Raw genomic sequence first — 17,373 nt, forward strand, 5'->3', positions numbered from 1 at the left:
TGTGACATTTTTGGAATCTCCTGTACATGGAAACTGCAGTCATCTAAGGCTTCAGTTTTCAGGAAGCAGTACTCCACGTTTTGTCTCTGGCATAGATGTTCATGTTCATAAATATTTTACCCATTAGGAGACCGTCCCCATCCTAACTGCTTCAGAAACATTTACTAAACAAACCCGTGATTCTTGCCTCCTGTCGTAATACTGTGTTGGAAGTAGGAGCATCATTTCATACTAGGCGGTATTCGTCACTGGGACACTTAGTCATGTCCTCCATTGCCTTCTCTTATATTTGCATGAACATGAATGCCTGCGTCATTTTTCATATCCTACTTCTTTGCATTCATTTGTTCTGCCATCAAAAATCAGTTGTGGGCTGGAGAGATGGTTTAGCAGTTAAGGCGCTTGCCTGAAAAGTCTAAGGACCCAGGTTCAATTACCCAGTGCCCACATGAAGCCAGATGCACGTGGTGGTACAGGCATCTGGAGTTCCTTTGCAGTGGCTAAAGACCCAGGTGTGCCCATTCTCTCTATATATATATATCTGATCAATAAATAAAAATAAAATATTTTAAAAAATCAGTTGTTGTGACTCAGGAGATGACTCAAGTCAGCTCAATGCCCAGAACCCAAGTGAAATGCCAGGCACAGTGGTAAGCGCCTGCAATCCCTGTGCTGGCGAGGTGGAGACAGATTGATCCCTGGGGATTGCTAGTCAACTGGTCCAGCTGAATTGGTGAGCGCCAGGCCAGTGTCACAGGAGGTGGACAGCATTCCTACTGATGACAGCCAAGGTTGTCCTCTAGCCTCCACATGGGCTCAGACCTTCGTATGCCTCCCCCCATGTAAACACATGTATAAAACAATCAGTTGTATACTAGGTAACTATAAGCGGCACTTTATGTACATTTTAAATAATTCTTGCTATAGGGATCATCATATTTCATTCACTGATTGGTTCATTCAACAACTATGCAACAGGCTGTAGGCAAGCTTGCCAGCTGGCTGTGGGGCCCATGCAGGCACCACTTGATCGCCCTGCTGCCTGGGGTGACAGAGAGGGTGAAGGTCTCCAGGTCCCCAGGGTTGGAGCTTATCACTAGCCCAGCAGGGGGGAACGTGTCGTGAAGTACCAAGCAGAATAGCCTGAGGCCACTCAGGGAGTGTGAACAAGCTGAGGTGGAGGAGAGATTATTGTTGGCTCAGAAGTCCTTGAAAAACAGAGGGCAAGGGAAAGCATCATAGATCTATAAGGAGAAAATGACCTACCGCTCTGAGAATACCATAAGCGGGAGCTGAGATTATTTTACTTTGTTTTTTTTGTTTCCATTGTTTTGTTCAGTGAACGTACTTCATTATATAAAATTTATTGAGTGAAAGAGCCCAGTCTCAGAGATTAAGTTATTTGAACATGTGAATCTGTAAGAGTGTGTCTTGGTATCTTTTCAAGGTATTTTAATTAGTGAAAGTACTGAAGAGTCACAGGATGGTCTGGTGGTCGTTCAGATCCCTGCTGTGTATAGCTCTATACTTAGTGTACTGCACAAACGTGCCTGGCTGAGAAATCTTGTCTGCATGCCTCATATCAAACACTGCAGTATGCCCTTACCTTCACCAGAATGAAGGATGAAAGATAGCTTGGTGGTTAAGGTACTTGCCTGCAAAGCCTAAGGACCCAGGTCCAACTCCCCAGAACCCATATGAGCCAGACACACAAGGTAAAAACACATGCTTCTGGAGTTCGTTTGCAGTGACTAGAAACCCTGGCATGTCAATTCTCTCTCTCTCTCTCTTGCTCACTCTCTCTCCCTTCCATAAAAAAAATAAAAATAAGGGCTGGAGAGATGGCTTAGCAGTTAAGCGCTTGTCTGTGAAGCCTGAGGACCCTGGTTTGGGGCTTGATTCCCCAGGACCCACGTTAGCCAGATGCACAAGAGGGTGCATGCGTCTGGAGTTCGTTTGCAGTGGCTGGAGGCCTTGGTGCACCCATTCTCTCTCCCTCTGCTGCCTCTTTCTCTGTCTGTCACTTTCAAATAAATAAATAAAAATAAAATAAATAAAATAAGAGTTTATTAGCTTATAAATCATGTCAAAGATTGACTCAGTTGATTATGCAACTACCTCCTCAGTATAAACCCTGTAAGTAAAAAATGTCATTGATTCCATATTACTGCACGAAGACAATTGTAATTAGGATAAAGTTCATTTGGGAGTAATTTTGGACCTTAGCCTACTGTTTTACAGAATGATTAAAATTAGTCAGACACTCATCAAATGTAAACATGTGACTGAAACCTAGCCCTTCGCTTGTGGCTAAAGAGAATGGCTACCCAACAGCTTGGTCTAGAGCCATAGTAGGTTTCATAAGTACTGGTTGAACATTTTTAACCCAAAATTCAGACACCAATCAGTAAAATCTTTGCAAACATTTGAAAATCAAAAAAACCCTGAAATCTGACATATTTCTGGTCCCAAGCCTGTTGGATGAGGGGTATATAAGATGCCATACATTTTGGAAGACTTTGGTTCTCTCTGGGTTATCCTACATCATTTACCAACTTCTCAGAGGTTTCAACTACTAACTTGGCTCAGCTACTCTGAGCTGCATTGTTCTGACATTGCACGATGCTTCTTGAAGGTTGGATTAATGTGAGCAGAATAATCCTTTATTGGTAATGATTTTACTTTAGATTCTAACTAGTGGTAGTAGCATTGCTTTACCAGAAGGCTCCCTCAAATCAGCTTGGGGGCTGGAGAGATGGCTTAGCGGCTAAGGCACTTACTTGCAAAGCCAAAGGACCCAGGTTTGATTCCCCACAACCCATGAAAGCCAGATGCACAAGGCAGCTCATTTGTCTGGAGTTTGTTTCAGTGGCTGGAGGCCCTAGAGCTCCCATTCTCCCTCCCTCCCTCTCTCTCTCAAATATTTAAAATATTTTTTTAAAAATGGACCTTAACACACACTATTGCAGATTCAGAGTGGCTCTGATAGCTTCAGGTTTGTCGTAGTGACCATGAAATTATGAGCCACTCCAGGGTTTATACGCATAGAAAGTGAGTTCCCCAGGACAGTGAGTCATTATTAAAGCAGAGGGAGCCTCAGTATGGTTCCCTCATTAAGCCCGCCAGGGTTCCATTGTAAAACACGGCTCCGACAACATGGTTTCCATCACCAGCCAGAGGTTGTCCTCAGTTTAACAGACTATGTCATGAAGCTGTCACGTTAAGCATCTGTTTTTCTAACTGAATGTTATCTTTATGACATATTGTGTTATTGGACAGGTCACAGAGAGTTGAAATTTTTCAGTTCAAAACTGATGCAGAAGAAGCTTGCAGCAGGTGTGTGTGTGTGTGTGTGTGTGGTGTGTATGCACACACCATGCATGTTTTAAAAAACTGGAGTATGTGATGAAAGAAAATGGTTTAGCTGGACATAGTGGCACATGCCTTTAATCCCAGCACTTGGGAGGCAAAGGTAGGAGGATCACCGAGAGTTCAAGGCCACCCTGAGTCTACACAGTAAATTTCAGGTCAGCCTGGACTAGAGTGAGACCCTACCTCGCAAAACCAATAACTAACTAAATAAATTAAAAAGAAGATGGTTTAGTCATTAATGAGACTGAATACAAATGCAGCATGTGATTACCCAGGCACATATCTAAGCATTCCGATTCACCATTCAGAGCAGCAGAGATAAGAGACTGGAGAAGTTCAAATTTGCATATTAAGAATATTCACTATCAATACTAAATGGATGGCAGTGTTTCTTTTTCAGGTCTGTTTGTAGTATGTATGTTCATATGTGTATGTGCCCGGGTGGGGGGGCCAGTGGTTGACGTTGGGTGTCTTCCCGAACCACTCTGCACTTTATCTTACTTAGGCAAGTTCTCTCATTTGAACCCAGAGTTTGCTGAGTCAGTTAGTCTACCTAGTCAGAAGTGCCCAGATATCTTCTGTCTCCATTGCCCAAGTTCTAGGAATTCAGGCAGGTCACTATACCCACCTGTCATTTATGTAGGTACTGAGATCCAAACTTTTTCCACTGAGCCATCTTCCTAGTCTTGGTGTCTTGTCTTACAGAATGATCAAAAATATCAGGGTTGGGCTGGAGAGATGGCTTAGTGGTTAAGGCATTTGCCTGTGAAGCCTAAGCACCCATGTTTGACACCCCAGGTCCCATGTAAGCTAGGCACACAAGGTGATGCATACCCAAAGTTGCACATGTGCACAAGGTGGTTCATGTGTCTGGAGTTCCATTACAGTGGCTTGAGGCCATTCCCACTCTCTCTCACTCTCTCAAAAAAAAAAAAAAAAAAAAAAAAAGGCCAGCCTATTGGACTTACCTAAAAAAAAAAATAAAATAGAAAATTATTAAGGCAGGAGAGATGACTTAAGAGTTAAGGTGCTTGCCTGCAAAACTAAAGGACCCAAGCTTGATTTCCCAGGACCCACGTAAACCAGATGTACAAGGTTGTGCATGCGTCTAGAGTTTGTTTGCAGAGACTGGAGGCTCGGGAGTGCCCATTCTTTCCCCTCCTCTCTCTCTAAGTAAGTAAATAAAGAAAATATTTTAAAAATATTTATTGAAGCCAGGCGTTGTGGTGCACACCTTTAATCTCAGCATTTGGGAGGCAGAGGTAGAACGACAGCTGTGAGTTCAAGGCAGCCCGAGGCTACAGGTGAGTGCCAGGTGAGCTCTAGGTCAGCCCGGGCTAGAGCGAAACCCGACCTTGAAAAACCAAAACCAAACCAAAACAAACAAACAAAAAAATTGTTGTCAATTTATTCAGCGAACAAATACTTGTTGAGTGACCTGTGTGTTAATCCCTGGATTGGGTGATTGAGATACAAAATTGAATAACTCAAGAACACCGGCATATGATTCTGTCCCGGGTAAGTAATGCTTCACTAAAGAGCCAAAAGGTGGTTAAGGAGATAGCTTAGTCGGTAAAGTGCTTGTCCTGTTTGCATGAGGCTCAGAGTTCAGTCCCCAGCATACACGTAAGATATTGGGCATGGTGCAGTACAACTCCCGACCTGGGGAAACAGATCCAGGGGGGTTCCTGAGGCTTGCTGGCTATCCAGTCTGGCCTATTTGGTAAGTTGTAGGCCAGTGAGAGAGTCTGTCTTTAAAAAAGAAAAGAAAAAAGAAAAGGTGGTCAGTGCCTGCGGAATGACATCAGTGGCTGTCCTCTGACCTCCACACACATGCACATGCATACACGCGTGCACAAACACACAAAAGACAAAAAGCAGGAAGGAGGAGGGGTCAGTCCTAGTGACAGGGCAGCCATGACGCCTCTTAGTGCAGACACACTGCTGCATCCTGGTTTGTAGTACACAGGAAAGCACTCTTTCTGTATCTGCCTGAGCTTTGAGAAGGTGGCCAGCTCTAAAAGGGTCAGGAAAGAGGCGATAAAGGGAAAGATGCTTGGCTGGGGTCCTGATTATCCAAAGATACTTACCGGTTCGGGGAAGTGGGCCTGAGAAGACATTCCTAATTGAAGGTAAAGTCTACTTGGGGGGTGGCGAGTGATCTTGCTCAGCTGGAGTGTAGGAAGAGGAATTAACATCTCCTGGAGGTGGTGTATTGTTGGGGGTGGGCTTATCGGTGTTACAGCCAGCGTGCACACTCCCCTGTTACGTTGGCCAGGGGGGTGATGTCCACCCTCTGCCCATACCCTTGTTTTCCCCTGCCATCATGGAGCTTCCCCTTGAGTCTGTAAACCAAAATAAACCCTTTTTTCCCACAAACTGCTCTTGGTAGGGTAATTTCTGCCACTAATGCGAACCTGACTGCAACAGATAAGTTGGTAATGAGGAGTGACTGTGTGGCTTTGGCCTTTTGGAGCTGATTTTCAAGAGGAATGTGGATTTGATTTTTTTTTTTTTTTTTTAGCTAGGGTCTTACTGTAGCTCAGGCTGACCTGGAATTCACTATGGAGTCTCAGGGTGGCCTAACTCATGGTAATCCACCTGTCCTCCTACCTCTCCTCCTGAGTGCCTGGATTTTTTTGGGGGGTGGGGTGGGGAAGGATTTGAAACCTTGGCCTGAGCGATGCCTTGCAGTGCTGTAAGTACAGCTTGATAGATTATTCTGGTCAGAGTTGCAAGACCTGAATGCAGTAAGAACTATGGACTGTGAGGTTTGGTTTATGAGGGTGAGAAAGAGCTTTGTCTGAACTGGGTTAGAAGCAGTTCGTGTGAGAGGCTTGCTGTTATGCCTGTGTCCTGAGAATTTGTGAAGGGTTGCATTGCATAGAAGTGGACTGGTGTGAGCAGAGGCATATAGCACAGAAAGAAATGAAATCTTTGGACTTAAACTTCTGCCCATTCAGCCACAATTGTATGAGAGACTACAACCATTGAGATTGGGCCAGCCGAATGAGTGTCCTGTTCTTCAAAGTATGCTTTATTCCCCCCTGGATTAACAAATTGGCACCCCACCTGGTATTATGGAATATAAGAAATGCAGGAAAGAGTGGGTCATTGAGTTTATAACATGGTATTGTGTTTTGGAAATGGCCAAGGGCAGTGTGAAGCAGGTTTGCTGAATGCCTGCATGGAGACCCGATGGAGCTGTGAGCATGAAACATGGGTTGCAGTGAAGACCCAGTGGAGATGCTGGGACCAAAACATGGCTCCTAAGGAGAGCTGCCACCCTGGATGAAGTTGTCCAGGACTGTGAGTAGCCTAGCTGGAAGGAGAATTAGAATTCCAGAGACTTGTTGCTGGTTAGAATTATCAGACTTGGAGACTTATCACTGACTAGAGCTGTTGGACTTGGAGTTACAAGTTTGATGTTTGTTCTGTTTAAATCTTGTATTTGTGGGCTGGAGAGATGGCTTAGCGGTTAAGCGCTTGCCTGTGAAGCCTAAGGACCCCGGTTCGAGGCTCGGTTCCCCAGGTCCCACGTTAGCCAGATGCACAAGGGGGCGCACGCGTCTGGATTTCGTTTGCAGAGGCTGGAAGCCCTGGCGCGCCCATTCTCTCTCTCCCTCTATCTGTCTTTCTCTCTGTGTCTGTCACTCTCAAATAAATAAATTAATTAATTAAAAAAAAAATCTTGTATTTGTTAAATATATCTTTGCTATGCCCAATGCCATCTTTTGCAGTGTAAATGTTTATTCTGTGCCATTATGGGTTTCGGGGAGATTTTTGGTATTATGGTCCAGTTAAAACACCTTGGGCTGGGCATGGTGGTACATGCCTTTAATCCCAGCACTTGGGAGGCAGAGGAAGGAGGAATACCATGTTCAAGGCCACCCTGAGACTACAGAGTGAATTCTAGGTCAGCCTGAGCTAGAATGAGACCCTACTTTGGTAAACAAAAACAAAACAAAATATAAAGACGTTGAATTATGGGGATGTTTGAACATATTGGGATTGATAAAAAATATAAGGACTTTTAAAGTTGGACTGAATGCATTGCATATTTCATCATGATGGTTATCAGTTTATGGGTGCCAGGGGCAGAATGTGGTGGTTTGACTCAGGTATTCCCCCATAAACTTAGGTATTCTGAATGCTAGGTTCCCAGTTGATGGAGATTTGGTAATTATTGCCTCCTGGGGGCAGTGTATTGTTGGGAGCAGGCTTGTGGGTGTTATGGCCACCTCTCCCTTGCCAGTGTTTGGCACAAGAGTGTTGATGTTGTCCACTCTATGTTGGCCAGTGGGGGATGTCCACCCTCTGCTCATGTCATCATTTTCCTCTGCCATCATGGAGCTTCCCCTCAAGTCTGTAAGCCGAAATAAACCTCTTTTTCCCATAAGCTTCTCTTGGTTGGGAGATTTCTGCCAGCAATACAAACCTGACTAAAACAGTGTTATAGGGTAAATCAGGAAAATTTTTCATTGGTTGTATTTAAGGAGCCTGTGGGGTAGGTATCAAAAGGGATTTGAATATGAGTCCTGGAGTTTAAGATTAATAGCAAAGCTATAGATTGAAGTATATGTAGAGAGTGTCAAACAAATTCATTAGTTATTTGCTTATATCTCAGTAACCACAACTGCTGATTCCATCTTAAAAATGGCTGGAGGGATGGCTTAGTGGTGGTTAAGGTATTTGCCTACAAAGCCAAAGGACCTCTGGTTCAATTCCCCAGGACCCATGTTAGCCAGATGTACAAGGGGGTGCATACATCTGGAGTTTGTTTGCAGTGGCTAGAGGCTCTGGCAAGCCCTCTCTCTCTCTCTCTCTCTCTCTCTCTCTCTCTCTCTCTCTCTCTCTCCCTCCTTCCCTCCCTCCCTCCCTCTTTCTCTGTCAAATAAATAAAAATAAAATATTTTTTAAAATGGAGGCAAATGTGAAACAAACATAGATAATATTACAAGAAAGGAAAACAGTGACACCAGCAAAGTGTTCTACCTTATTTGGAAGCAAACCTGTAGGAGGTGTTCGAATCTCTATGATGAAGCCCCGTGTCTACTAATGGGAGTGGGAGAGGGTGGGCTACAGTCAGGGTGTAGATGTTGGGAGAACAAGGAGAGCACCAACTATAAAAGTTGCTGACTCACCTGCTATTTTTGGAGTGACCAGATCCGCCTAGGGCTTATGAAGCAGAGGCAAGAGACCAAGGCAAGTGTGTCTGATGGAAGCATGAGTGGAGGCGATCGGGATTAGAAGATACTTCCCTGAAACACACACACACACACACACACACACACACACACTCACACACACTCATACACTCATACACTCATACAAGACTACGCTATGAAAAACTAGCCGGTAAATAGGCAGCCTTCAGAGAAGTCACAGCTATGACCTCTACTGAAGTAACTGGTCATGTGAGTGCACACAGAGAGGGTACCATGGCTTACCTGTCCTGAGGACGCTTGTTTAGAAGGGATCTATCCATTCTCGTATCATCCTCTAAGTGAGCCACCTGGGAAACCACTGGCAGAAGACATAAAGGTTCTTCCCACTGAAAGGTGTTTTGGTAAAAAAAAAAATTATGCGGTCCATTAAAGACACCAACAAACACGACGCCAGACAACCAAGGACCTCTAAGGGAATGAAAACTCTTACTCAAGAATGCCAAGGATAAAGAAAGAAGAAAGGGTGGAAAAAGCCCACGGGACAGTCACACATGAGAACAGTGGGTGTGGAGGGTAGGAAATTCTCCAATTAGAGAGTTTTAACGGGGCGTCCTTGGAGGGAGTATGCAGAGGCGGCTTAAAGTGGGCCGTGGCCCCATGTTGGTACATCCTACGTGCAAACAGCAGACGACGGGAGCGGGAATTTAAAGACATTTTCTTTCTTGGAACATATGGGACTTTTAAGAGTGGTAAGGGAGTAGCTGGGTGATTATTTTTGCTTAACTCATTTCTGTAGACATACACGAATGTTAAAAGTTGCCAAATGTTATCACCATTTTAAAGAGATGCTTGGGACAGAATCAGCTGGGGTGCTTTCCATCCCGAGTCAAGAAACATCTAGAGGGCTGGAGAGATGGCTTAGCGGTTAAGCGCTTGCCTGTGACGCCTAAGGACCCCGGTTCGAGGCTCGGTTCCCCAGGTCCCACGTTAGCCAGATGCACAAGGGGGCGCACGCGTCTGGAGTTCGTTTGCAGAGGCTGGAAGCCCTGGCGTGCCCATTCTCTCTCTCTCCCTCTATCTGTCTTTCTCTCTGTGTCTGTCACTCTCAAATAAATAAATAAATAATTTTAAAAAAAAGAAACATCTAGATAAAGGTAAAATATCCAGTTAAATAGTAAACGTAGTTATTACTCACAAAATAAGAGGTGATGGGTTGTGCCTGCTGGTTAGGTAAGGGATCTGAAAATCTCATTTAGAATCTTAGGCTATTTTTTCCTTCCTCCCCCTTCTTGGTACGTAAGCTTTGCCTGCCTTCATGGTCACGAGTGACAATATTCAGAGACAGAGAGGACCATCTCCACAGTTTCGAAAAATGCCAACATGCCTCCCACGGAATAGCGAGTGTATTTCTGCCTTCTGTCAAGTGGGAGTAAGGCCCACCCATAGGCGCCTGCACAGTTTCCTGGGACTCTCCACGGTACTGCCAAGGAAACAGAAGAATGCCACGGAGACACTGGCCAGCATGCTAGCTTGCAAGAGAGGAACTGACTGCGGGTGATGTAGGTGTAAGGAAGTAGTGACTTTATGCGCCCAGGGGTGACCCTCAGTCTGCGGCCAGTATCTGTGGAGTTTCTGCGGGGAGCTGGGCACTTCCATCCGGGTCTCGGCCTCTGTCTGTATTCCAGTCTCATTTTCTTCTCTCTGCAGAGTGGTTTTCTTGTTTTCCCATATTGGGAGGAGGCAGAAGATAGCTGCTGTGTCCATTACTTTCTCATTGCTGTGAACAAATACCCAACCGGAAGCAAGTTGAAGGAAGAACAGGGTTTAATTCAGCTTATAGATTTAAGGGTTCATCATGGCAGGCTGAGTAAGAAGGTGTCGCAGTGCAGCATAGGAATCAAAAGAGGACAGCAAGTGGGGTGGCACTAGGCCAGTCCCCAGGGACACACCTACGCCAGGAAGACCCCATCTCCAAAGGGTCGACAATCTTCATGACCCGTGGAGAGGGCATTGGAGAGTCAAACCGCCACACTCTTCTTCCACAAAGATTAGTCAGAATTACTTGTAATTCTGAGACAGGGTCTGACTTACAAGGAAATAACAGATTCAGAAATTTCCAAACAGGCCCGGAGAGATGTCTTAGTGGCGAAGGTACTTGCTTGCAAAGCCAAAGAACCCAGGTTCGATTCCCCAGGACCCACATAAGGCCAGATGCACAAGGTGGCGCATGCGATCGTGGAGCACCCATCCTCTCTCTCTGTCTCTCTGTCCTCCCATAGATAAAAATTTAAAAGTATTTAAAGATGCTTCCAAACAGTAAGTGGGAAATAAGGCATTTTGTTCTTAGATCGGTTTCGATCTAAAATCTGCAGCCATCAGTGAGGGTCTCCGGAGCTGCGCTGCCTGCCTTGCTGACTGACCCATGTAGGCAGACCTGATGAAAATTTCTTCTCCTACCCTCTCTGTCAACTCCAAACCAAAAGACTGTTACTGAAGCTTAAAATTCCATCATTAGGAGAGTCATTTCTTTAGTTTTAGTTCTTTAAAATTTATTTATTTATTTATTTGAGAGAGGGAAAGAGGGAGAGAGAGAGAGAATAGGCATGCCAGGGCTTCCAGCCACTGCAAACCAACTCCAGATGCATACGCCCCCTTGTGTATCTGGCTTACGTGGGTCCCGGGGAATCGAACCGAGGTTCTTTGGCTTTACAGGCAAAGCGTCTAAACCACTAAGCCATCTCTCCAGCCCTTGTTTTAGCGTTAATTTGCAGTGTGTCATCATTATACAGTACTTGGCAGGTTACAGTGACCTTTGTAACGAACGATCTCATGTGATTTTTATGACAATCCAGTGACAGCAAGGTAGGAATCATCATCTCTCATTTTCAGCTAAGGAAGGGGAGGCTGACAGGGGCAAGGTGACCTGCTCAGAAGACAGGACTGAAAGCTCTGAGGAGCCTGCAGACAACTGCCTGGGGGTAGATGAGGGGCCTCCGTGGGCCTATTATAGAAGGGGTGGTGGAAGTTGATCTGTCAGGAAAGAAATAATAGTATCACTCCAAGTGGGCTGAGAGGAAGGGTCAGCCATGGCTTCATTGGGTTGTGCCCTTTGTTGGGGATTTCACCAAGAAGCCAGAAACCCCAGTCCATTTATCTCTTTCGCATAGTATTGGATCTTAGCCATGCTGTCAAAGAGTTTCATGGAAGAAGCAGGAATTTGAAGTAGATCACTGCTCAAGGTTCCTGCAGCTCTGTTTGTCTGGTGGCTTGGCCAGAAGATTGGTGTTAGCACACAGAGCAAGCTGGGAAAGAGAACTGGCTAGAAGAAGGACAGTGTCCAGGTCAGGAAAGGACAAGCTGACTGTGACTATGCCTGGCATGAAGTATCAAAAAATAGCGAGTGGGGCTGGAGAGATGGCTCAGTGGTTAAGGCATTTGCCTGTGAAGGCTAAGGACTCAGGTTCCATTCTCCAGTACCCACATAAGCCAAGTAGATGCACAAGATGGCCCATGTGTATGGAATCTGCAGTGGCTAGAGGCCCTGGCGTGCCCATCCTCTCTCTATATCTGCCCCCACTTCCTCTCTCTCTCAATAAATAAATAAATAAACCATTAAAAAAAAAACAGCTAGTGGAAAAGTCCAGTAGTATTTACATGGGAACCGGGGAATCTAACCTGGGTCCTTAGGCTTTGCAGGCAAGGGCCTTAACTACTAATCCATCTCTCCAGTCCAAGGAAAGATAATTTATGTGTGTATTATTACTACTTAAAGATCTTCCACTGTGAGGTCATAAACAGAACTGTTTGCTGAACGTACTATGGTACGTATGGCTCACGGCACTCTTCAAACGCAGCCCCAGATTGATTGTACTGCTAACAGTACTGAAAGCCGTGAGAGAAGCAACACCTTCACATTAGAAGATAACGGACATTACCTCTATTTGCTTTTGTCAGAAGTTTTACTAGAGAATGTACGTAATTTTAAACTGAACACCATGAAGAAAGTCTCCTACACAATAGAAAGAACAAGGAAACAGTAAACAAAACATATTTCAAAGCTAAAGGAGTTTCAGTTAAATTTGTCACTGTCTTTGTTTTTTTTTTTGGGGGGGGGGTTCCAGGTAAGGTCTCACTGTAGCCCAGCCTGACCTGGAATTCACTATGTAGTCTCAGGGTGGCTTTAAACTCTTGGTGATCCTCCTACCTCTGCCTCCAGAGTGCTGGGTTTAAAGGTGTGCGCCATCACCACCCCTGCATCACTGTTCTTTCTTAAGTAAATATTTTATCACACTGCCCTCTGGCCATTCTTGGCAACAGAGCAAAAATTGCAAACATGCTGGAACACTGCAACCTACAAGAGACCAGTGACTCTCCATTCTAAAAACTGAATGTCAGTCATGGTGGCTTACCTTGTTAGTTCCAGCACTTGGAAGCTGAGGTAGGAGAATCACCGTGAGTTCACAGCCAGCCTGGGGCTACAGAGTAGTTCTGGGTCAGTTTAGGCTCACATGAGACCCTTCCTTGAAAAAAAAAAAAAAAGATGGAGTAACATTACTACTTAATAATACAGTTTGGTGGGGCTGCACTAGCAAGCCTCAAAGCCCGTCCCTTGCCATGCACCTCTTCCAGCAAGGCCTCATCTCACCATGGTCCCCCAGCTTTTCCAAACTGTTACTAGCTGGGACCAAGTATTCAAAACACATGAAGCTATGGGAAACATTTCATTCAAACCACCACACCTAGGTACTGACACGAGGGTCTTGGGTCACTAAAGTAAAGGAAGAGCAAGACAAATTTATTTTATTTTATGATTTTAATTTCCCATATGAGCTTTTTCTAGCAGGACTGCCTATAAAACCCACGACTCCTAGGAACAAGCCGTCAGGTTCCCACGTGGCAAAGGCCATCCAGGGACAATCTTGGAAACAGATGGACCTGGGTCTTAGCCAGAGAACTACCGCTTACCAGCGGTTCATATGACCTTGGGAAGTTTGGAGAACCGTAAGCCCCGTGCTTCATTCATAAAATGGTGAGGCTAATCTTTCTTGCATACGGCTGTTAGAAAGCTCACCTTGGACATGTGAGAAAAGACTAGCCCACGGTGACAGTGTGGACTACTGGCGATATTAAGTCTCATGCTCACTTCTGTTCCTTTGCTTTTGAGAAAACAGGTCAGATACAGAGGACATTCATTCGAGCATTACCATAAGCACACGCACCGGAGGAAGGGGGGTGGAGGCTGAATTCCAGCCAAGTTGCAGTCCTCAAGCTGACTCTCTCCTTTCCTACTTCACACAAAGGTGCTGCGAGAATGCTTTACAAGGGACCAACTTGGCTTTGCCCATATGTGGCCTATGTCTAATGGGGAAACAGACAAGTATCACAATATGTATAATTAATAATATTCTACAAGAGGCACCGTCAGAACACTAAAGAGAGATTTAAATCAGATCAGTTGGAGCCGGGTGTGGTGGCACATGACTCTAATTCCAGCACTCTTGGGAGGCTGAGGTGGAAGATCTCTGAGTTCGAGGCTACCCTGAGACTACAGAGTGAATTCCAGGTCAGCCTGGGCTAGAGCGAGACCCTACCTCCAAAAAAAGAAAAAAGAGAAGAATAGAAAAACAAAACAAAACAAAAAAGGTTGAATAAATCAGACCAGTTGGGAGAGGGCAGGAGAGATTATGGGAATGTTTTAGGCAGGACAGTGACATTCAACTATTGCTCTATTTTGTCACACTAATTGAATATCAACTAGGTGTCACAGACTATTCTAGTGCTGAAGATGCAGTAGTGAGTAGCATAGGCTCTCTTAAACTGGGTGTGGTGGTGAGACCTATAATCCCAACACTGGGCAAGCGGAGTCTGGAGTATCATGAGTGTGGGCTACATAGTGAGTTCCAGGCTAGTCTGGGCTGCAAAGCAAGACCTTATTTAAACAAACAAAAAAGCAGCAAAACAAAACAACCAAACAAAAACCCCCACCACATTCTTATAATTCTAAATTTTAGTAGGGGAGAGCGACAGCAACAATAGTTGAACGGACAACGCCTGGGTGCTGAGAGGCGGGGAGCGGCTGAGGCAGGGCGGCGGCGGCGGGGTGTGAGGGTGCTACTTTAGAAAGGAGAGTGGGAAGGCTCCTCCGGGGAGGTGTCATTTAAGTTGGGATCTGAATGGTAACTGTGGGAAGCTCAAGATGATCATATCAGGCAGAGACAGGAGCTGTTGCAAGAGGCTGAAGTGGGGAGTCAATTTTGAAGTAGCAAAGAAGATTGGTGTGGTTCCACGACCGCCGATAGGAGATAGGGGAGACGATGTAGGGTCGATATGGGAAGACAGGGAAGCGCCAAGCCTGTGTCAGGCCCAGTAGCTTGAAGCCAGTGAGCTGCGAGACCTCCCATGGGTTCCCTGTGCAGAAAGAAAGACGCTGGACTGGGCGATGAGAAGTTATTTAGGAGATACAGCCGGAAACTAGATTCGTCAAACCCTTTTATAAAGGATCAGGGAGACTTTAATTCTAGTTATGTTAAGAATCCCAAGGAGGAGCTGGAGAGATGGCTTAGCGGTTAAGCGCTTGCCTGTGAAGTCTAAGGATCCTGGTTCGAGGCTCAATTCCCCAGGACCCACATTAGCCAGATGCACAAGGGGGTGCATCTGTCTGGAGTTCGTTTGCAGTGGTCAGAGGCCCTGGAGCGCCCATTCTCTCTCTCTGCCTCTCTCTCTCTCTCTCTGTCACTCTCAAATAAATAAATAAAAATGAACAAAAAAAATGTTAAAAAAAAAAAAGAACCCCAAGGAGCCATGAGTAAAGTCACTCAAAGAAAACCTTTCATGTTTCTGAAAGGGAACATCTGAATATATAATATGTGCTCCATATTCTTGAATTGAAGTCCCCACACGTGGACCCCATGACAGCTTAGAATTCTTCTCAAGTGTGCAAATTTCATTAATATAGCATTTACTTTGTTTTTTTTTTTTTTTTTTACAACATTTGAATATAGGTACCATGATGGCAGTATCTACCAGGTGGGATGTTAAACAAAGTAAATTGCATTTTGGGGAAGTAGAATGCCTCTTACCATGACTAAGAGGTGGCACACAATATCCAGCCAGTAATGAATATGTTATTTATTACAACATGGGAGAACTTTGCCTCACAGTGTAGAAGGTAGTAGACATTGCTAGTTCCCAACCTTCTACCCGTGATTTCTTCATTCTTAGCAAATAGAACCTCAGACTTGATTGCCAAAGCCCAGTAAAAAATAACAACAACAAAAAATTGTCTTCCAAACTCCTGTAGCTAGGAGGTCAGCATATGACAGGATTTTGGCCACGTAAATGTAGGCAGAAGTTACTGGAGTGGGTGTTCTTTTCTGGACAAAAAGGTACCCGGAAGCTCATTGGAGGACTGGCGTTTTTCTTAGCCCACACTTCACAAGGACAATGCCACATTCTGCTTGAATGCCAAGATTGTGTCCGCAGAGTTTGGTTTGGAGATCTTGCTGGCACTGCTTTGAGTTGGAGATGAACTCCAATCCCAAGGTTCAGCTATGGGAGCTTATCACCACAGAGCCCAAGGAAGGTGGAGATGGTCAGAAAGCTATCAGAATTTTTGTTTCAGTTCTTCAACCAAAACCTTAAAAAAAAAACCCAAATATGTCTAGTGCATGAATTAGTGGAAAAGTTCAGTTGGAAACAAAAGGTCTAAGATATTTCTACCTAAAGTAACTTGAAAAATTAGCAAAAGTGACCCAGCAGCTGCCCCTGACTGCTCTGCAGGATGTGATCCTTGGGGGCTTGGACCCAGCAAGGGGAGAATGTGGGCCAGAGAGGCTCCCTGAAACAGAATGCAAGTTGAAGCTTTTTCCAACTGTCTGTGGCACATGTCTATGTCTCAAGGGCAAGGAAGGACTTTCATTTTGAATTTCCAGAGTTTCAGGCAGGGTCTGGCTAGGAGAAAGCCTCTCCCTGTGTTCTTTAAACATGACCCAAAGTAGTATGTTGGGTTAAAAACCAGGCAAGCCGGAGGGTGGCTATCTTTCCGATACCTGGATTGACCTGGAGCTAATCTGCAGACACAAAACTATGGTACAGTGATGTTAATCACAACTATGTCTCAGAATTCATTATATTAAAGTTATATTCCATGCATGCCATGATGAACATGGCGTTGAAACGTAAACATTCCAGGATAATAAAACACTGAACGCACAAAAGAAGGAGGCCTGTGGTGGTGCAAACCTTTAATCCCAGCACTGGAAACCAGAGGTGGGAAGACTGTAGTGAGCTGAGGCCAGCCTGGGCTTACAAAGAGTTCCAGGTCAGCTTGGGCTTGAGTGAGTGAGACCCTGCCTCAGAAAAACAATAAACAAACAAAACAAAACAAAACAAACAGAAAACCCCTTCAAACTTAACAAAGGACGGGATAAGGTAACTAATTTAAGGATGTTGGGCAGAGGTGCCAGAGGTGCAGTGTGGCAACTGAAAATAAGAGACTGAAGCTCAGGTGACAGGTGGAGTAGAGAATGAGTCACCTGTATGCGGTGCGTCAATGAGTTTGGTCTGTCATAAGCACAGTGCCTACTAACAGGCCCTAAATACAGGACCAATGTTGTAACAAGGAAGACAGAGATCTAGAAGCACCTTGAAAAAACAAAACCAGCGTTTTTTGTTTTTTTTTTTTACAGAAAGAAAACTCCCCGCGATTATTATTTATAGCTCGTGTTTGTTTTATCAGCTGCTAACCTCTCAGAATCTCTTATCCCAAACTGACCTCCTGAAACAGGCACGTGGACTTGTCAAGGACACATTTTCACATGGGGGGGGGGGGAGG

Source organism: Jaculus jaculus, chromosome 16 (genome assembly GCF_020740685.1).
Source record: "Jaculus jaculus isolate mJacJac1 chromosome 16, mJacJac1.mat.Y.cur, whole genome shotgun sequence".
Lineage (NCBI taxonomy): Eukaryota > Metazoa > Chordata > Mammalia > Rodentia > Dipodidae > Jaculus > Jaculus jaculus.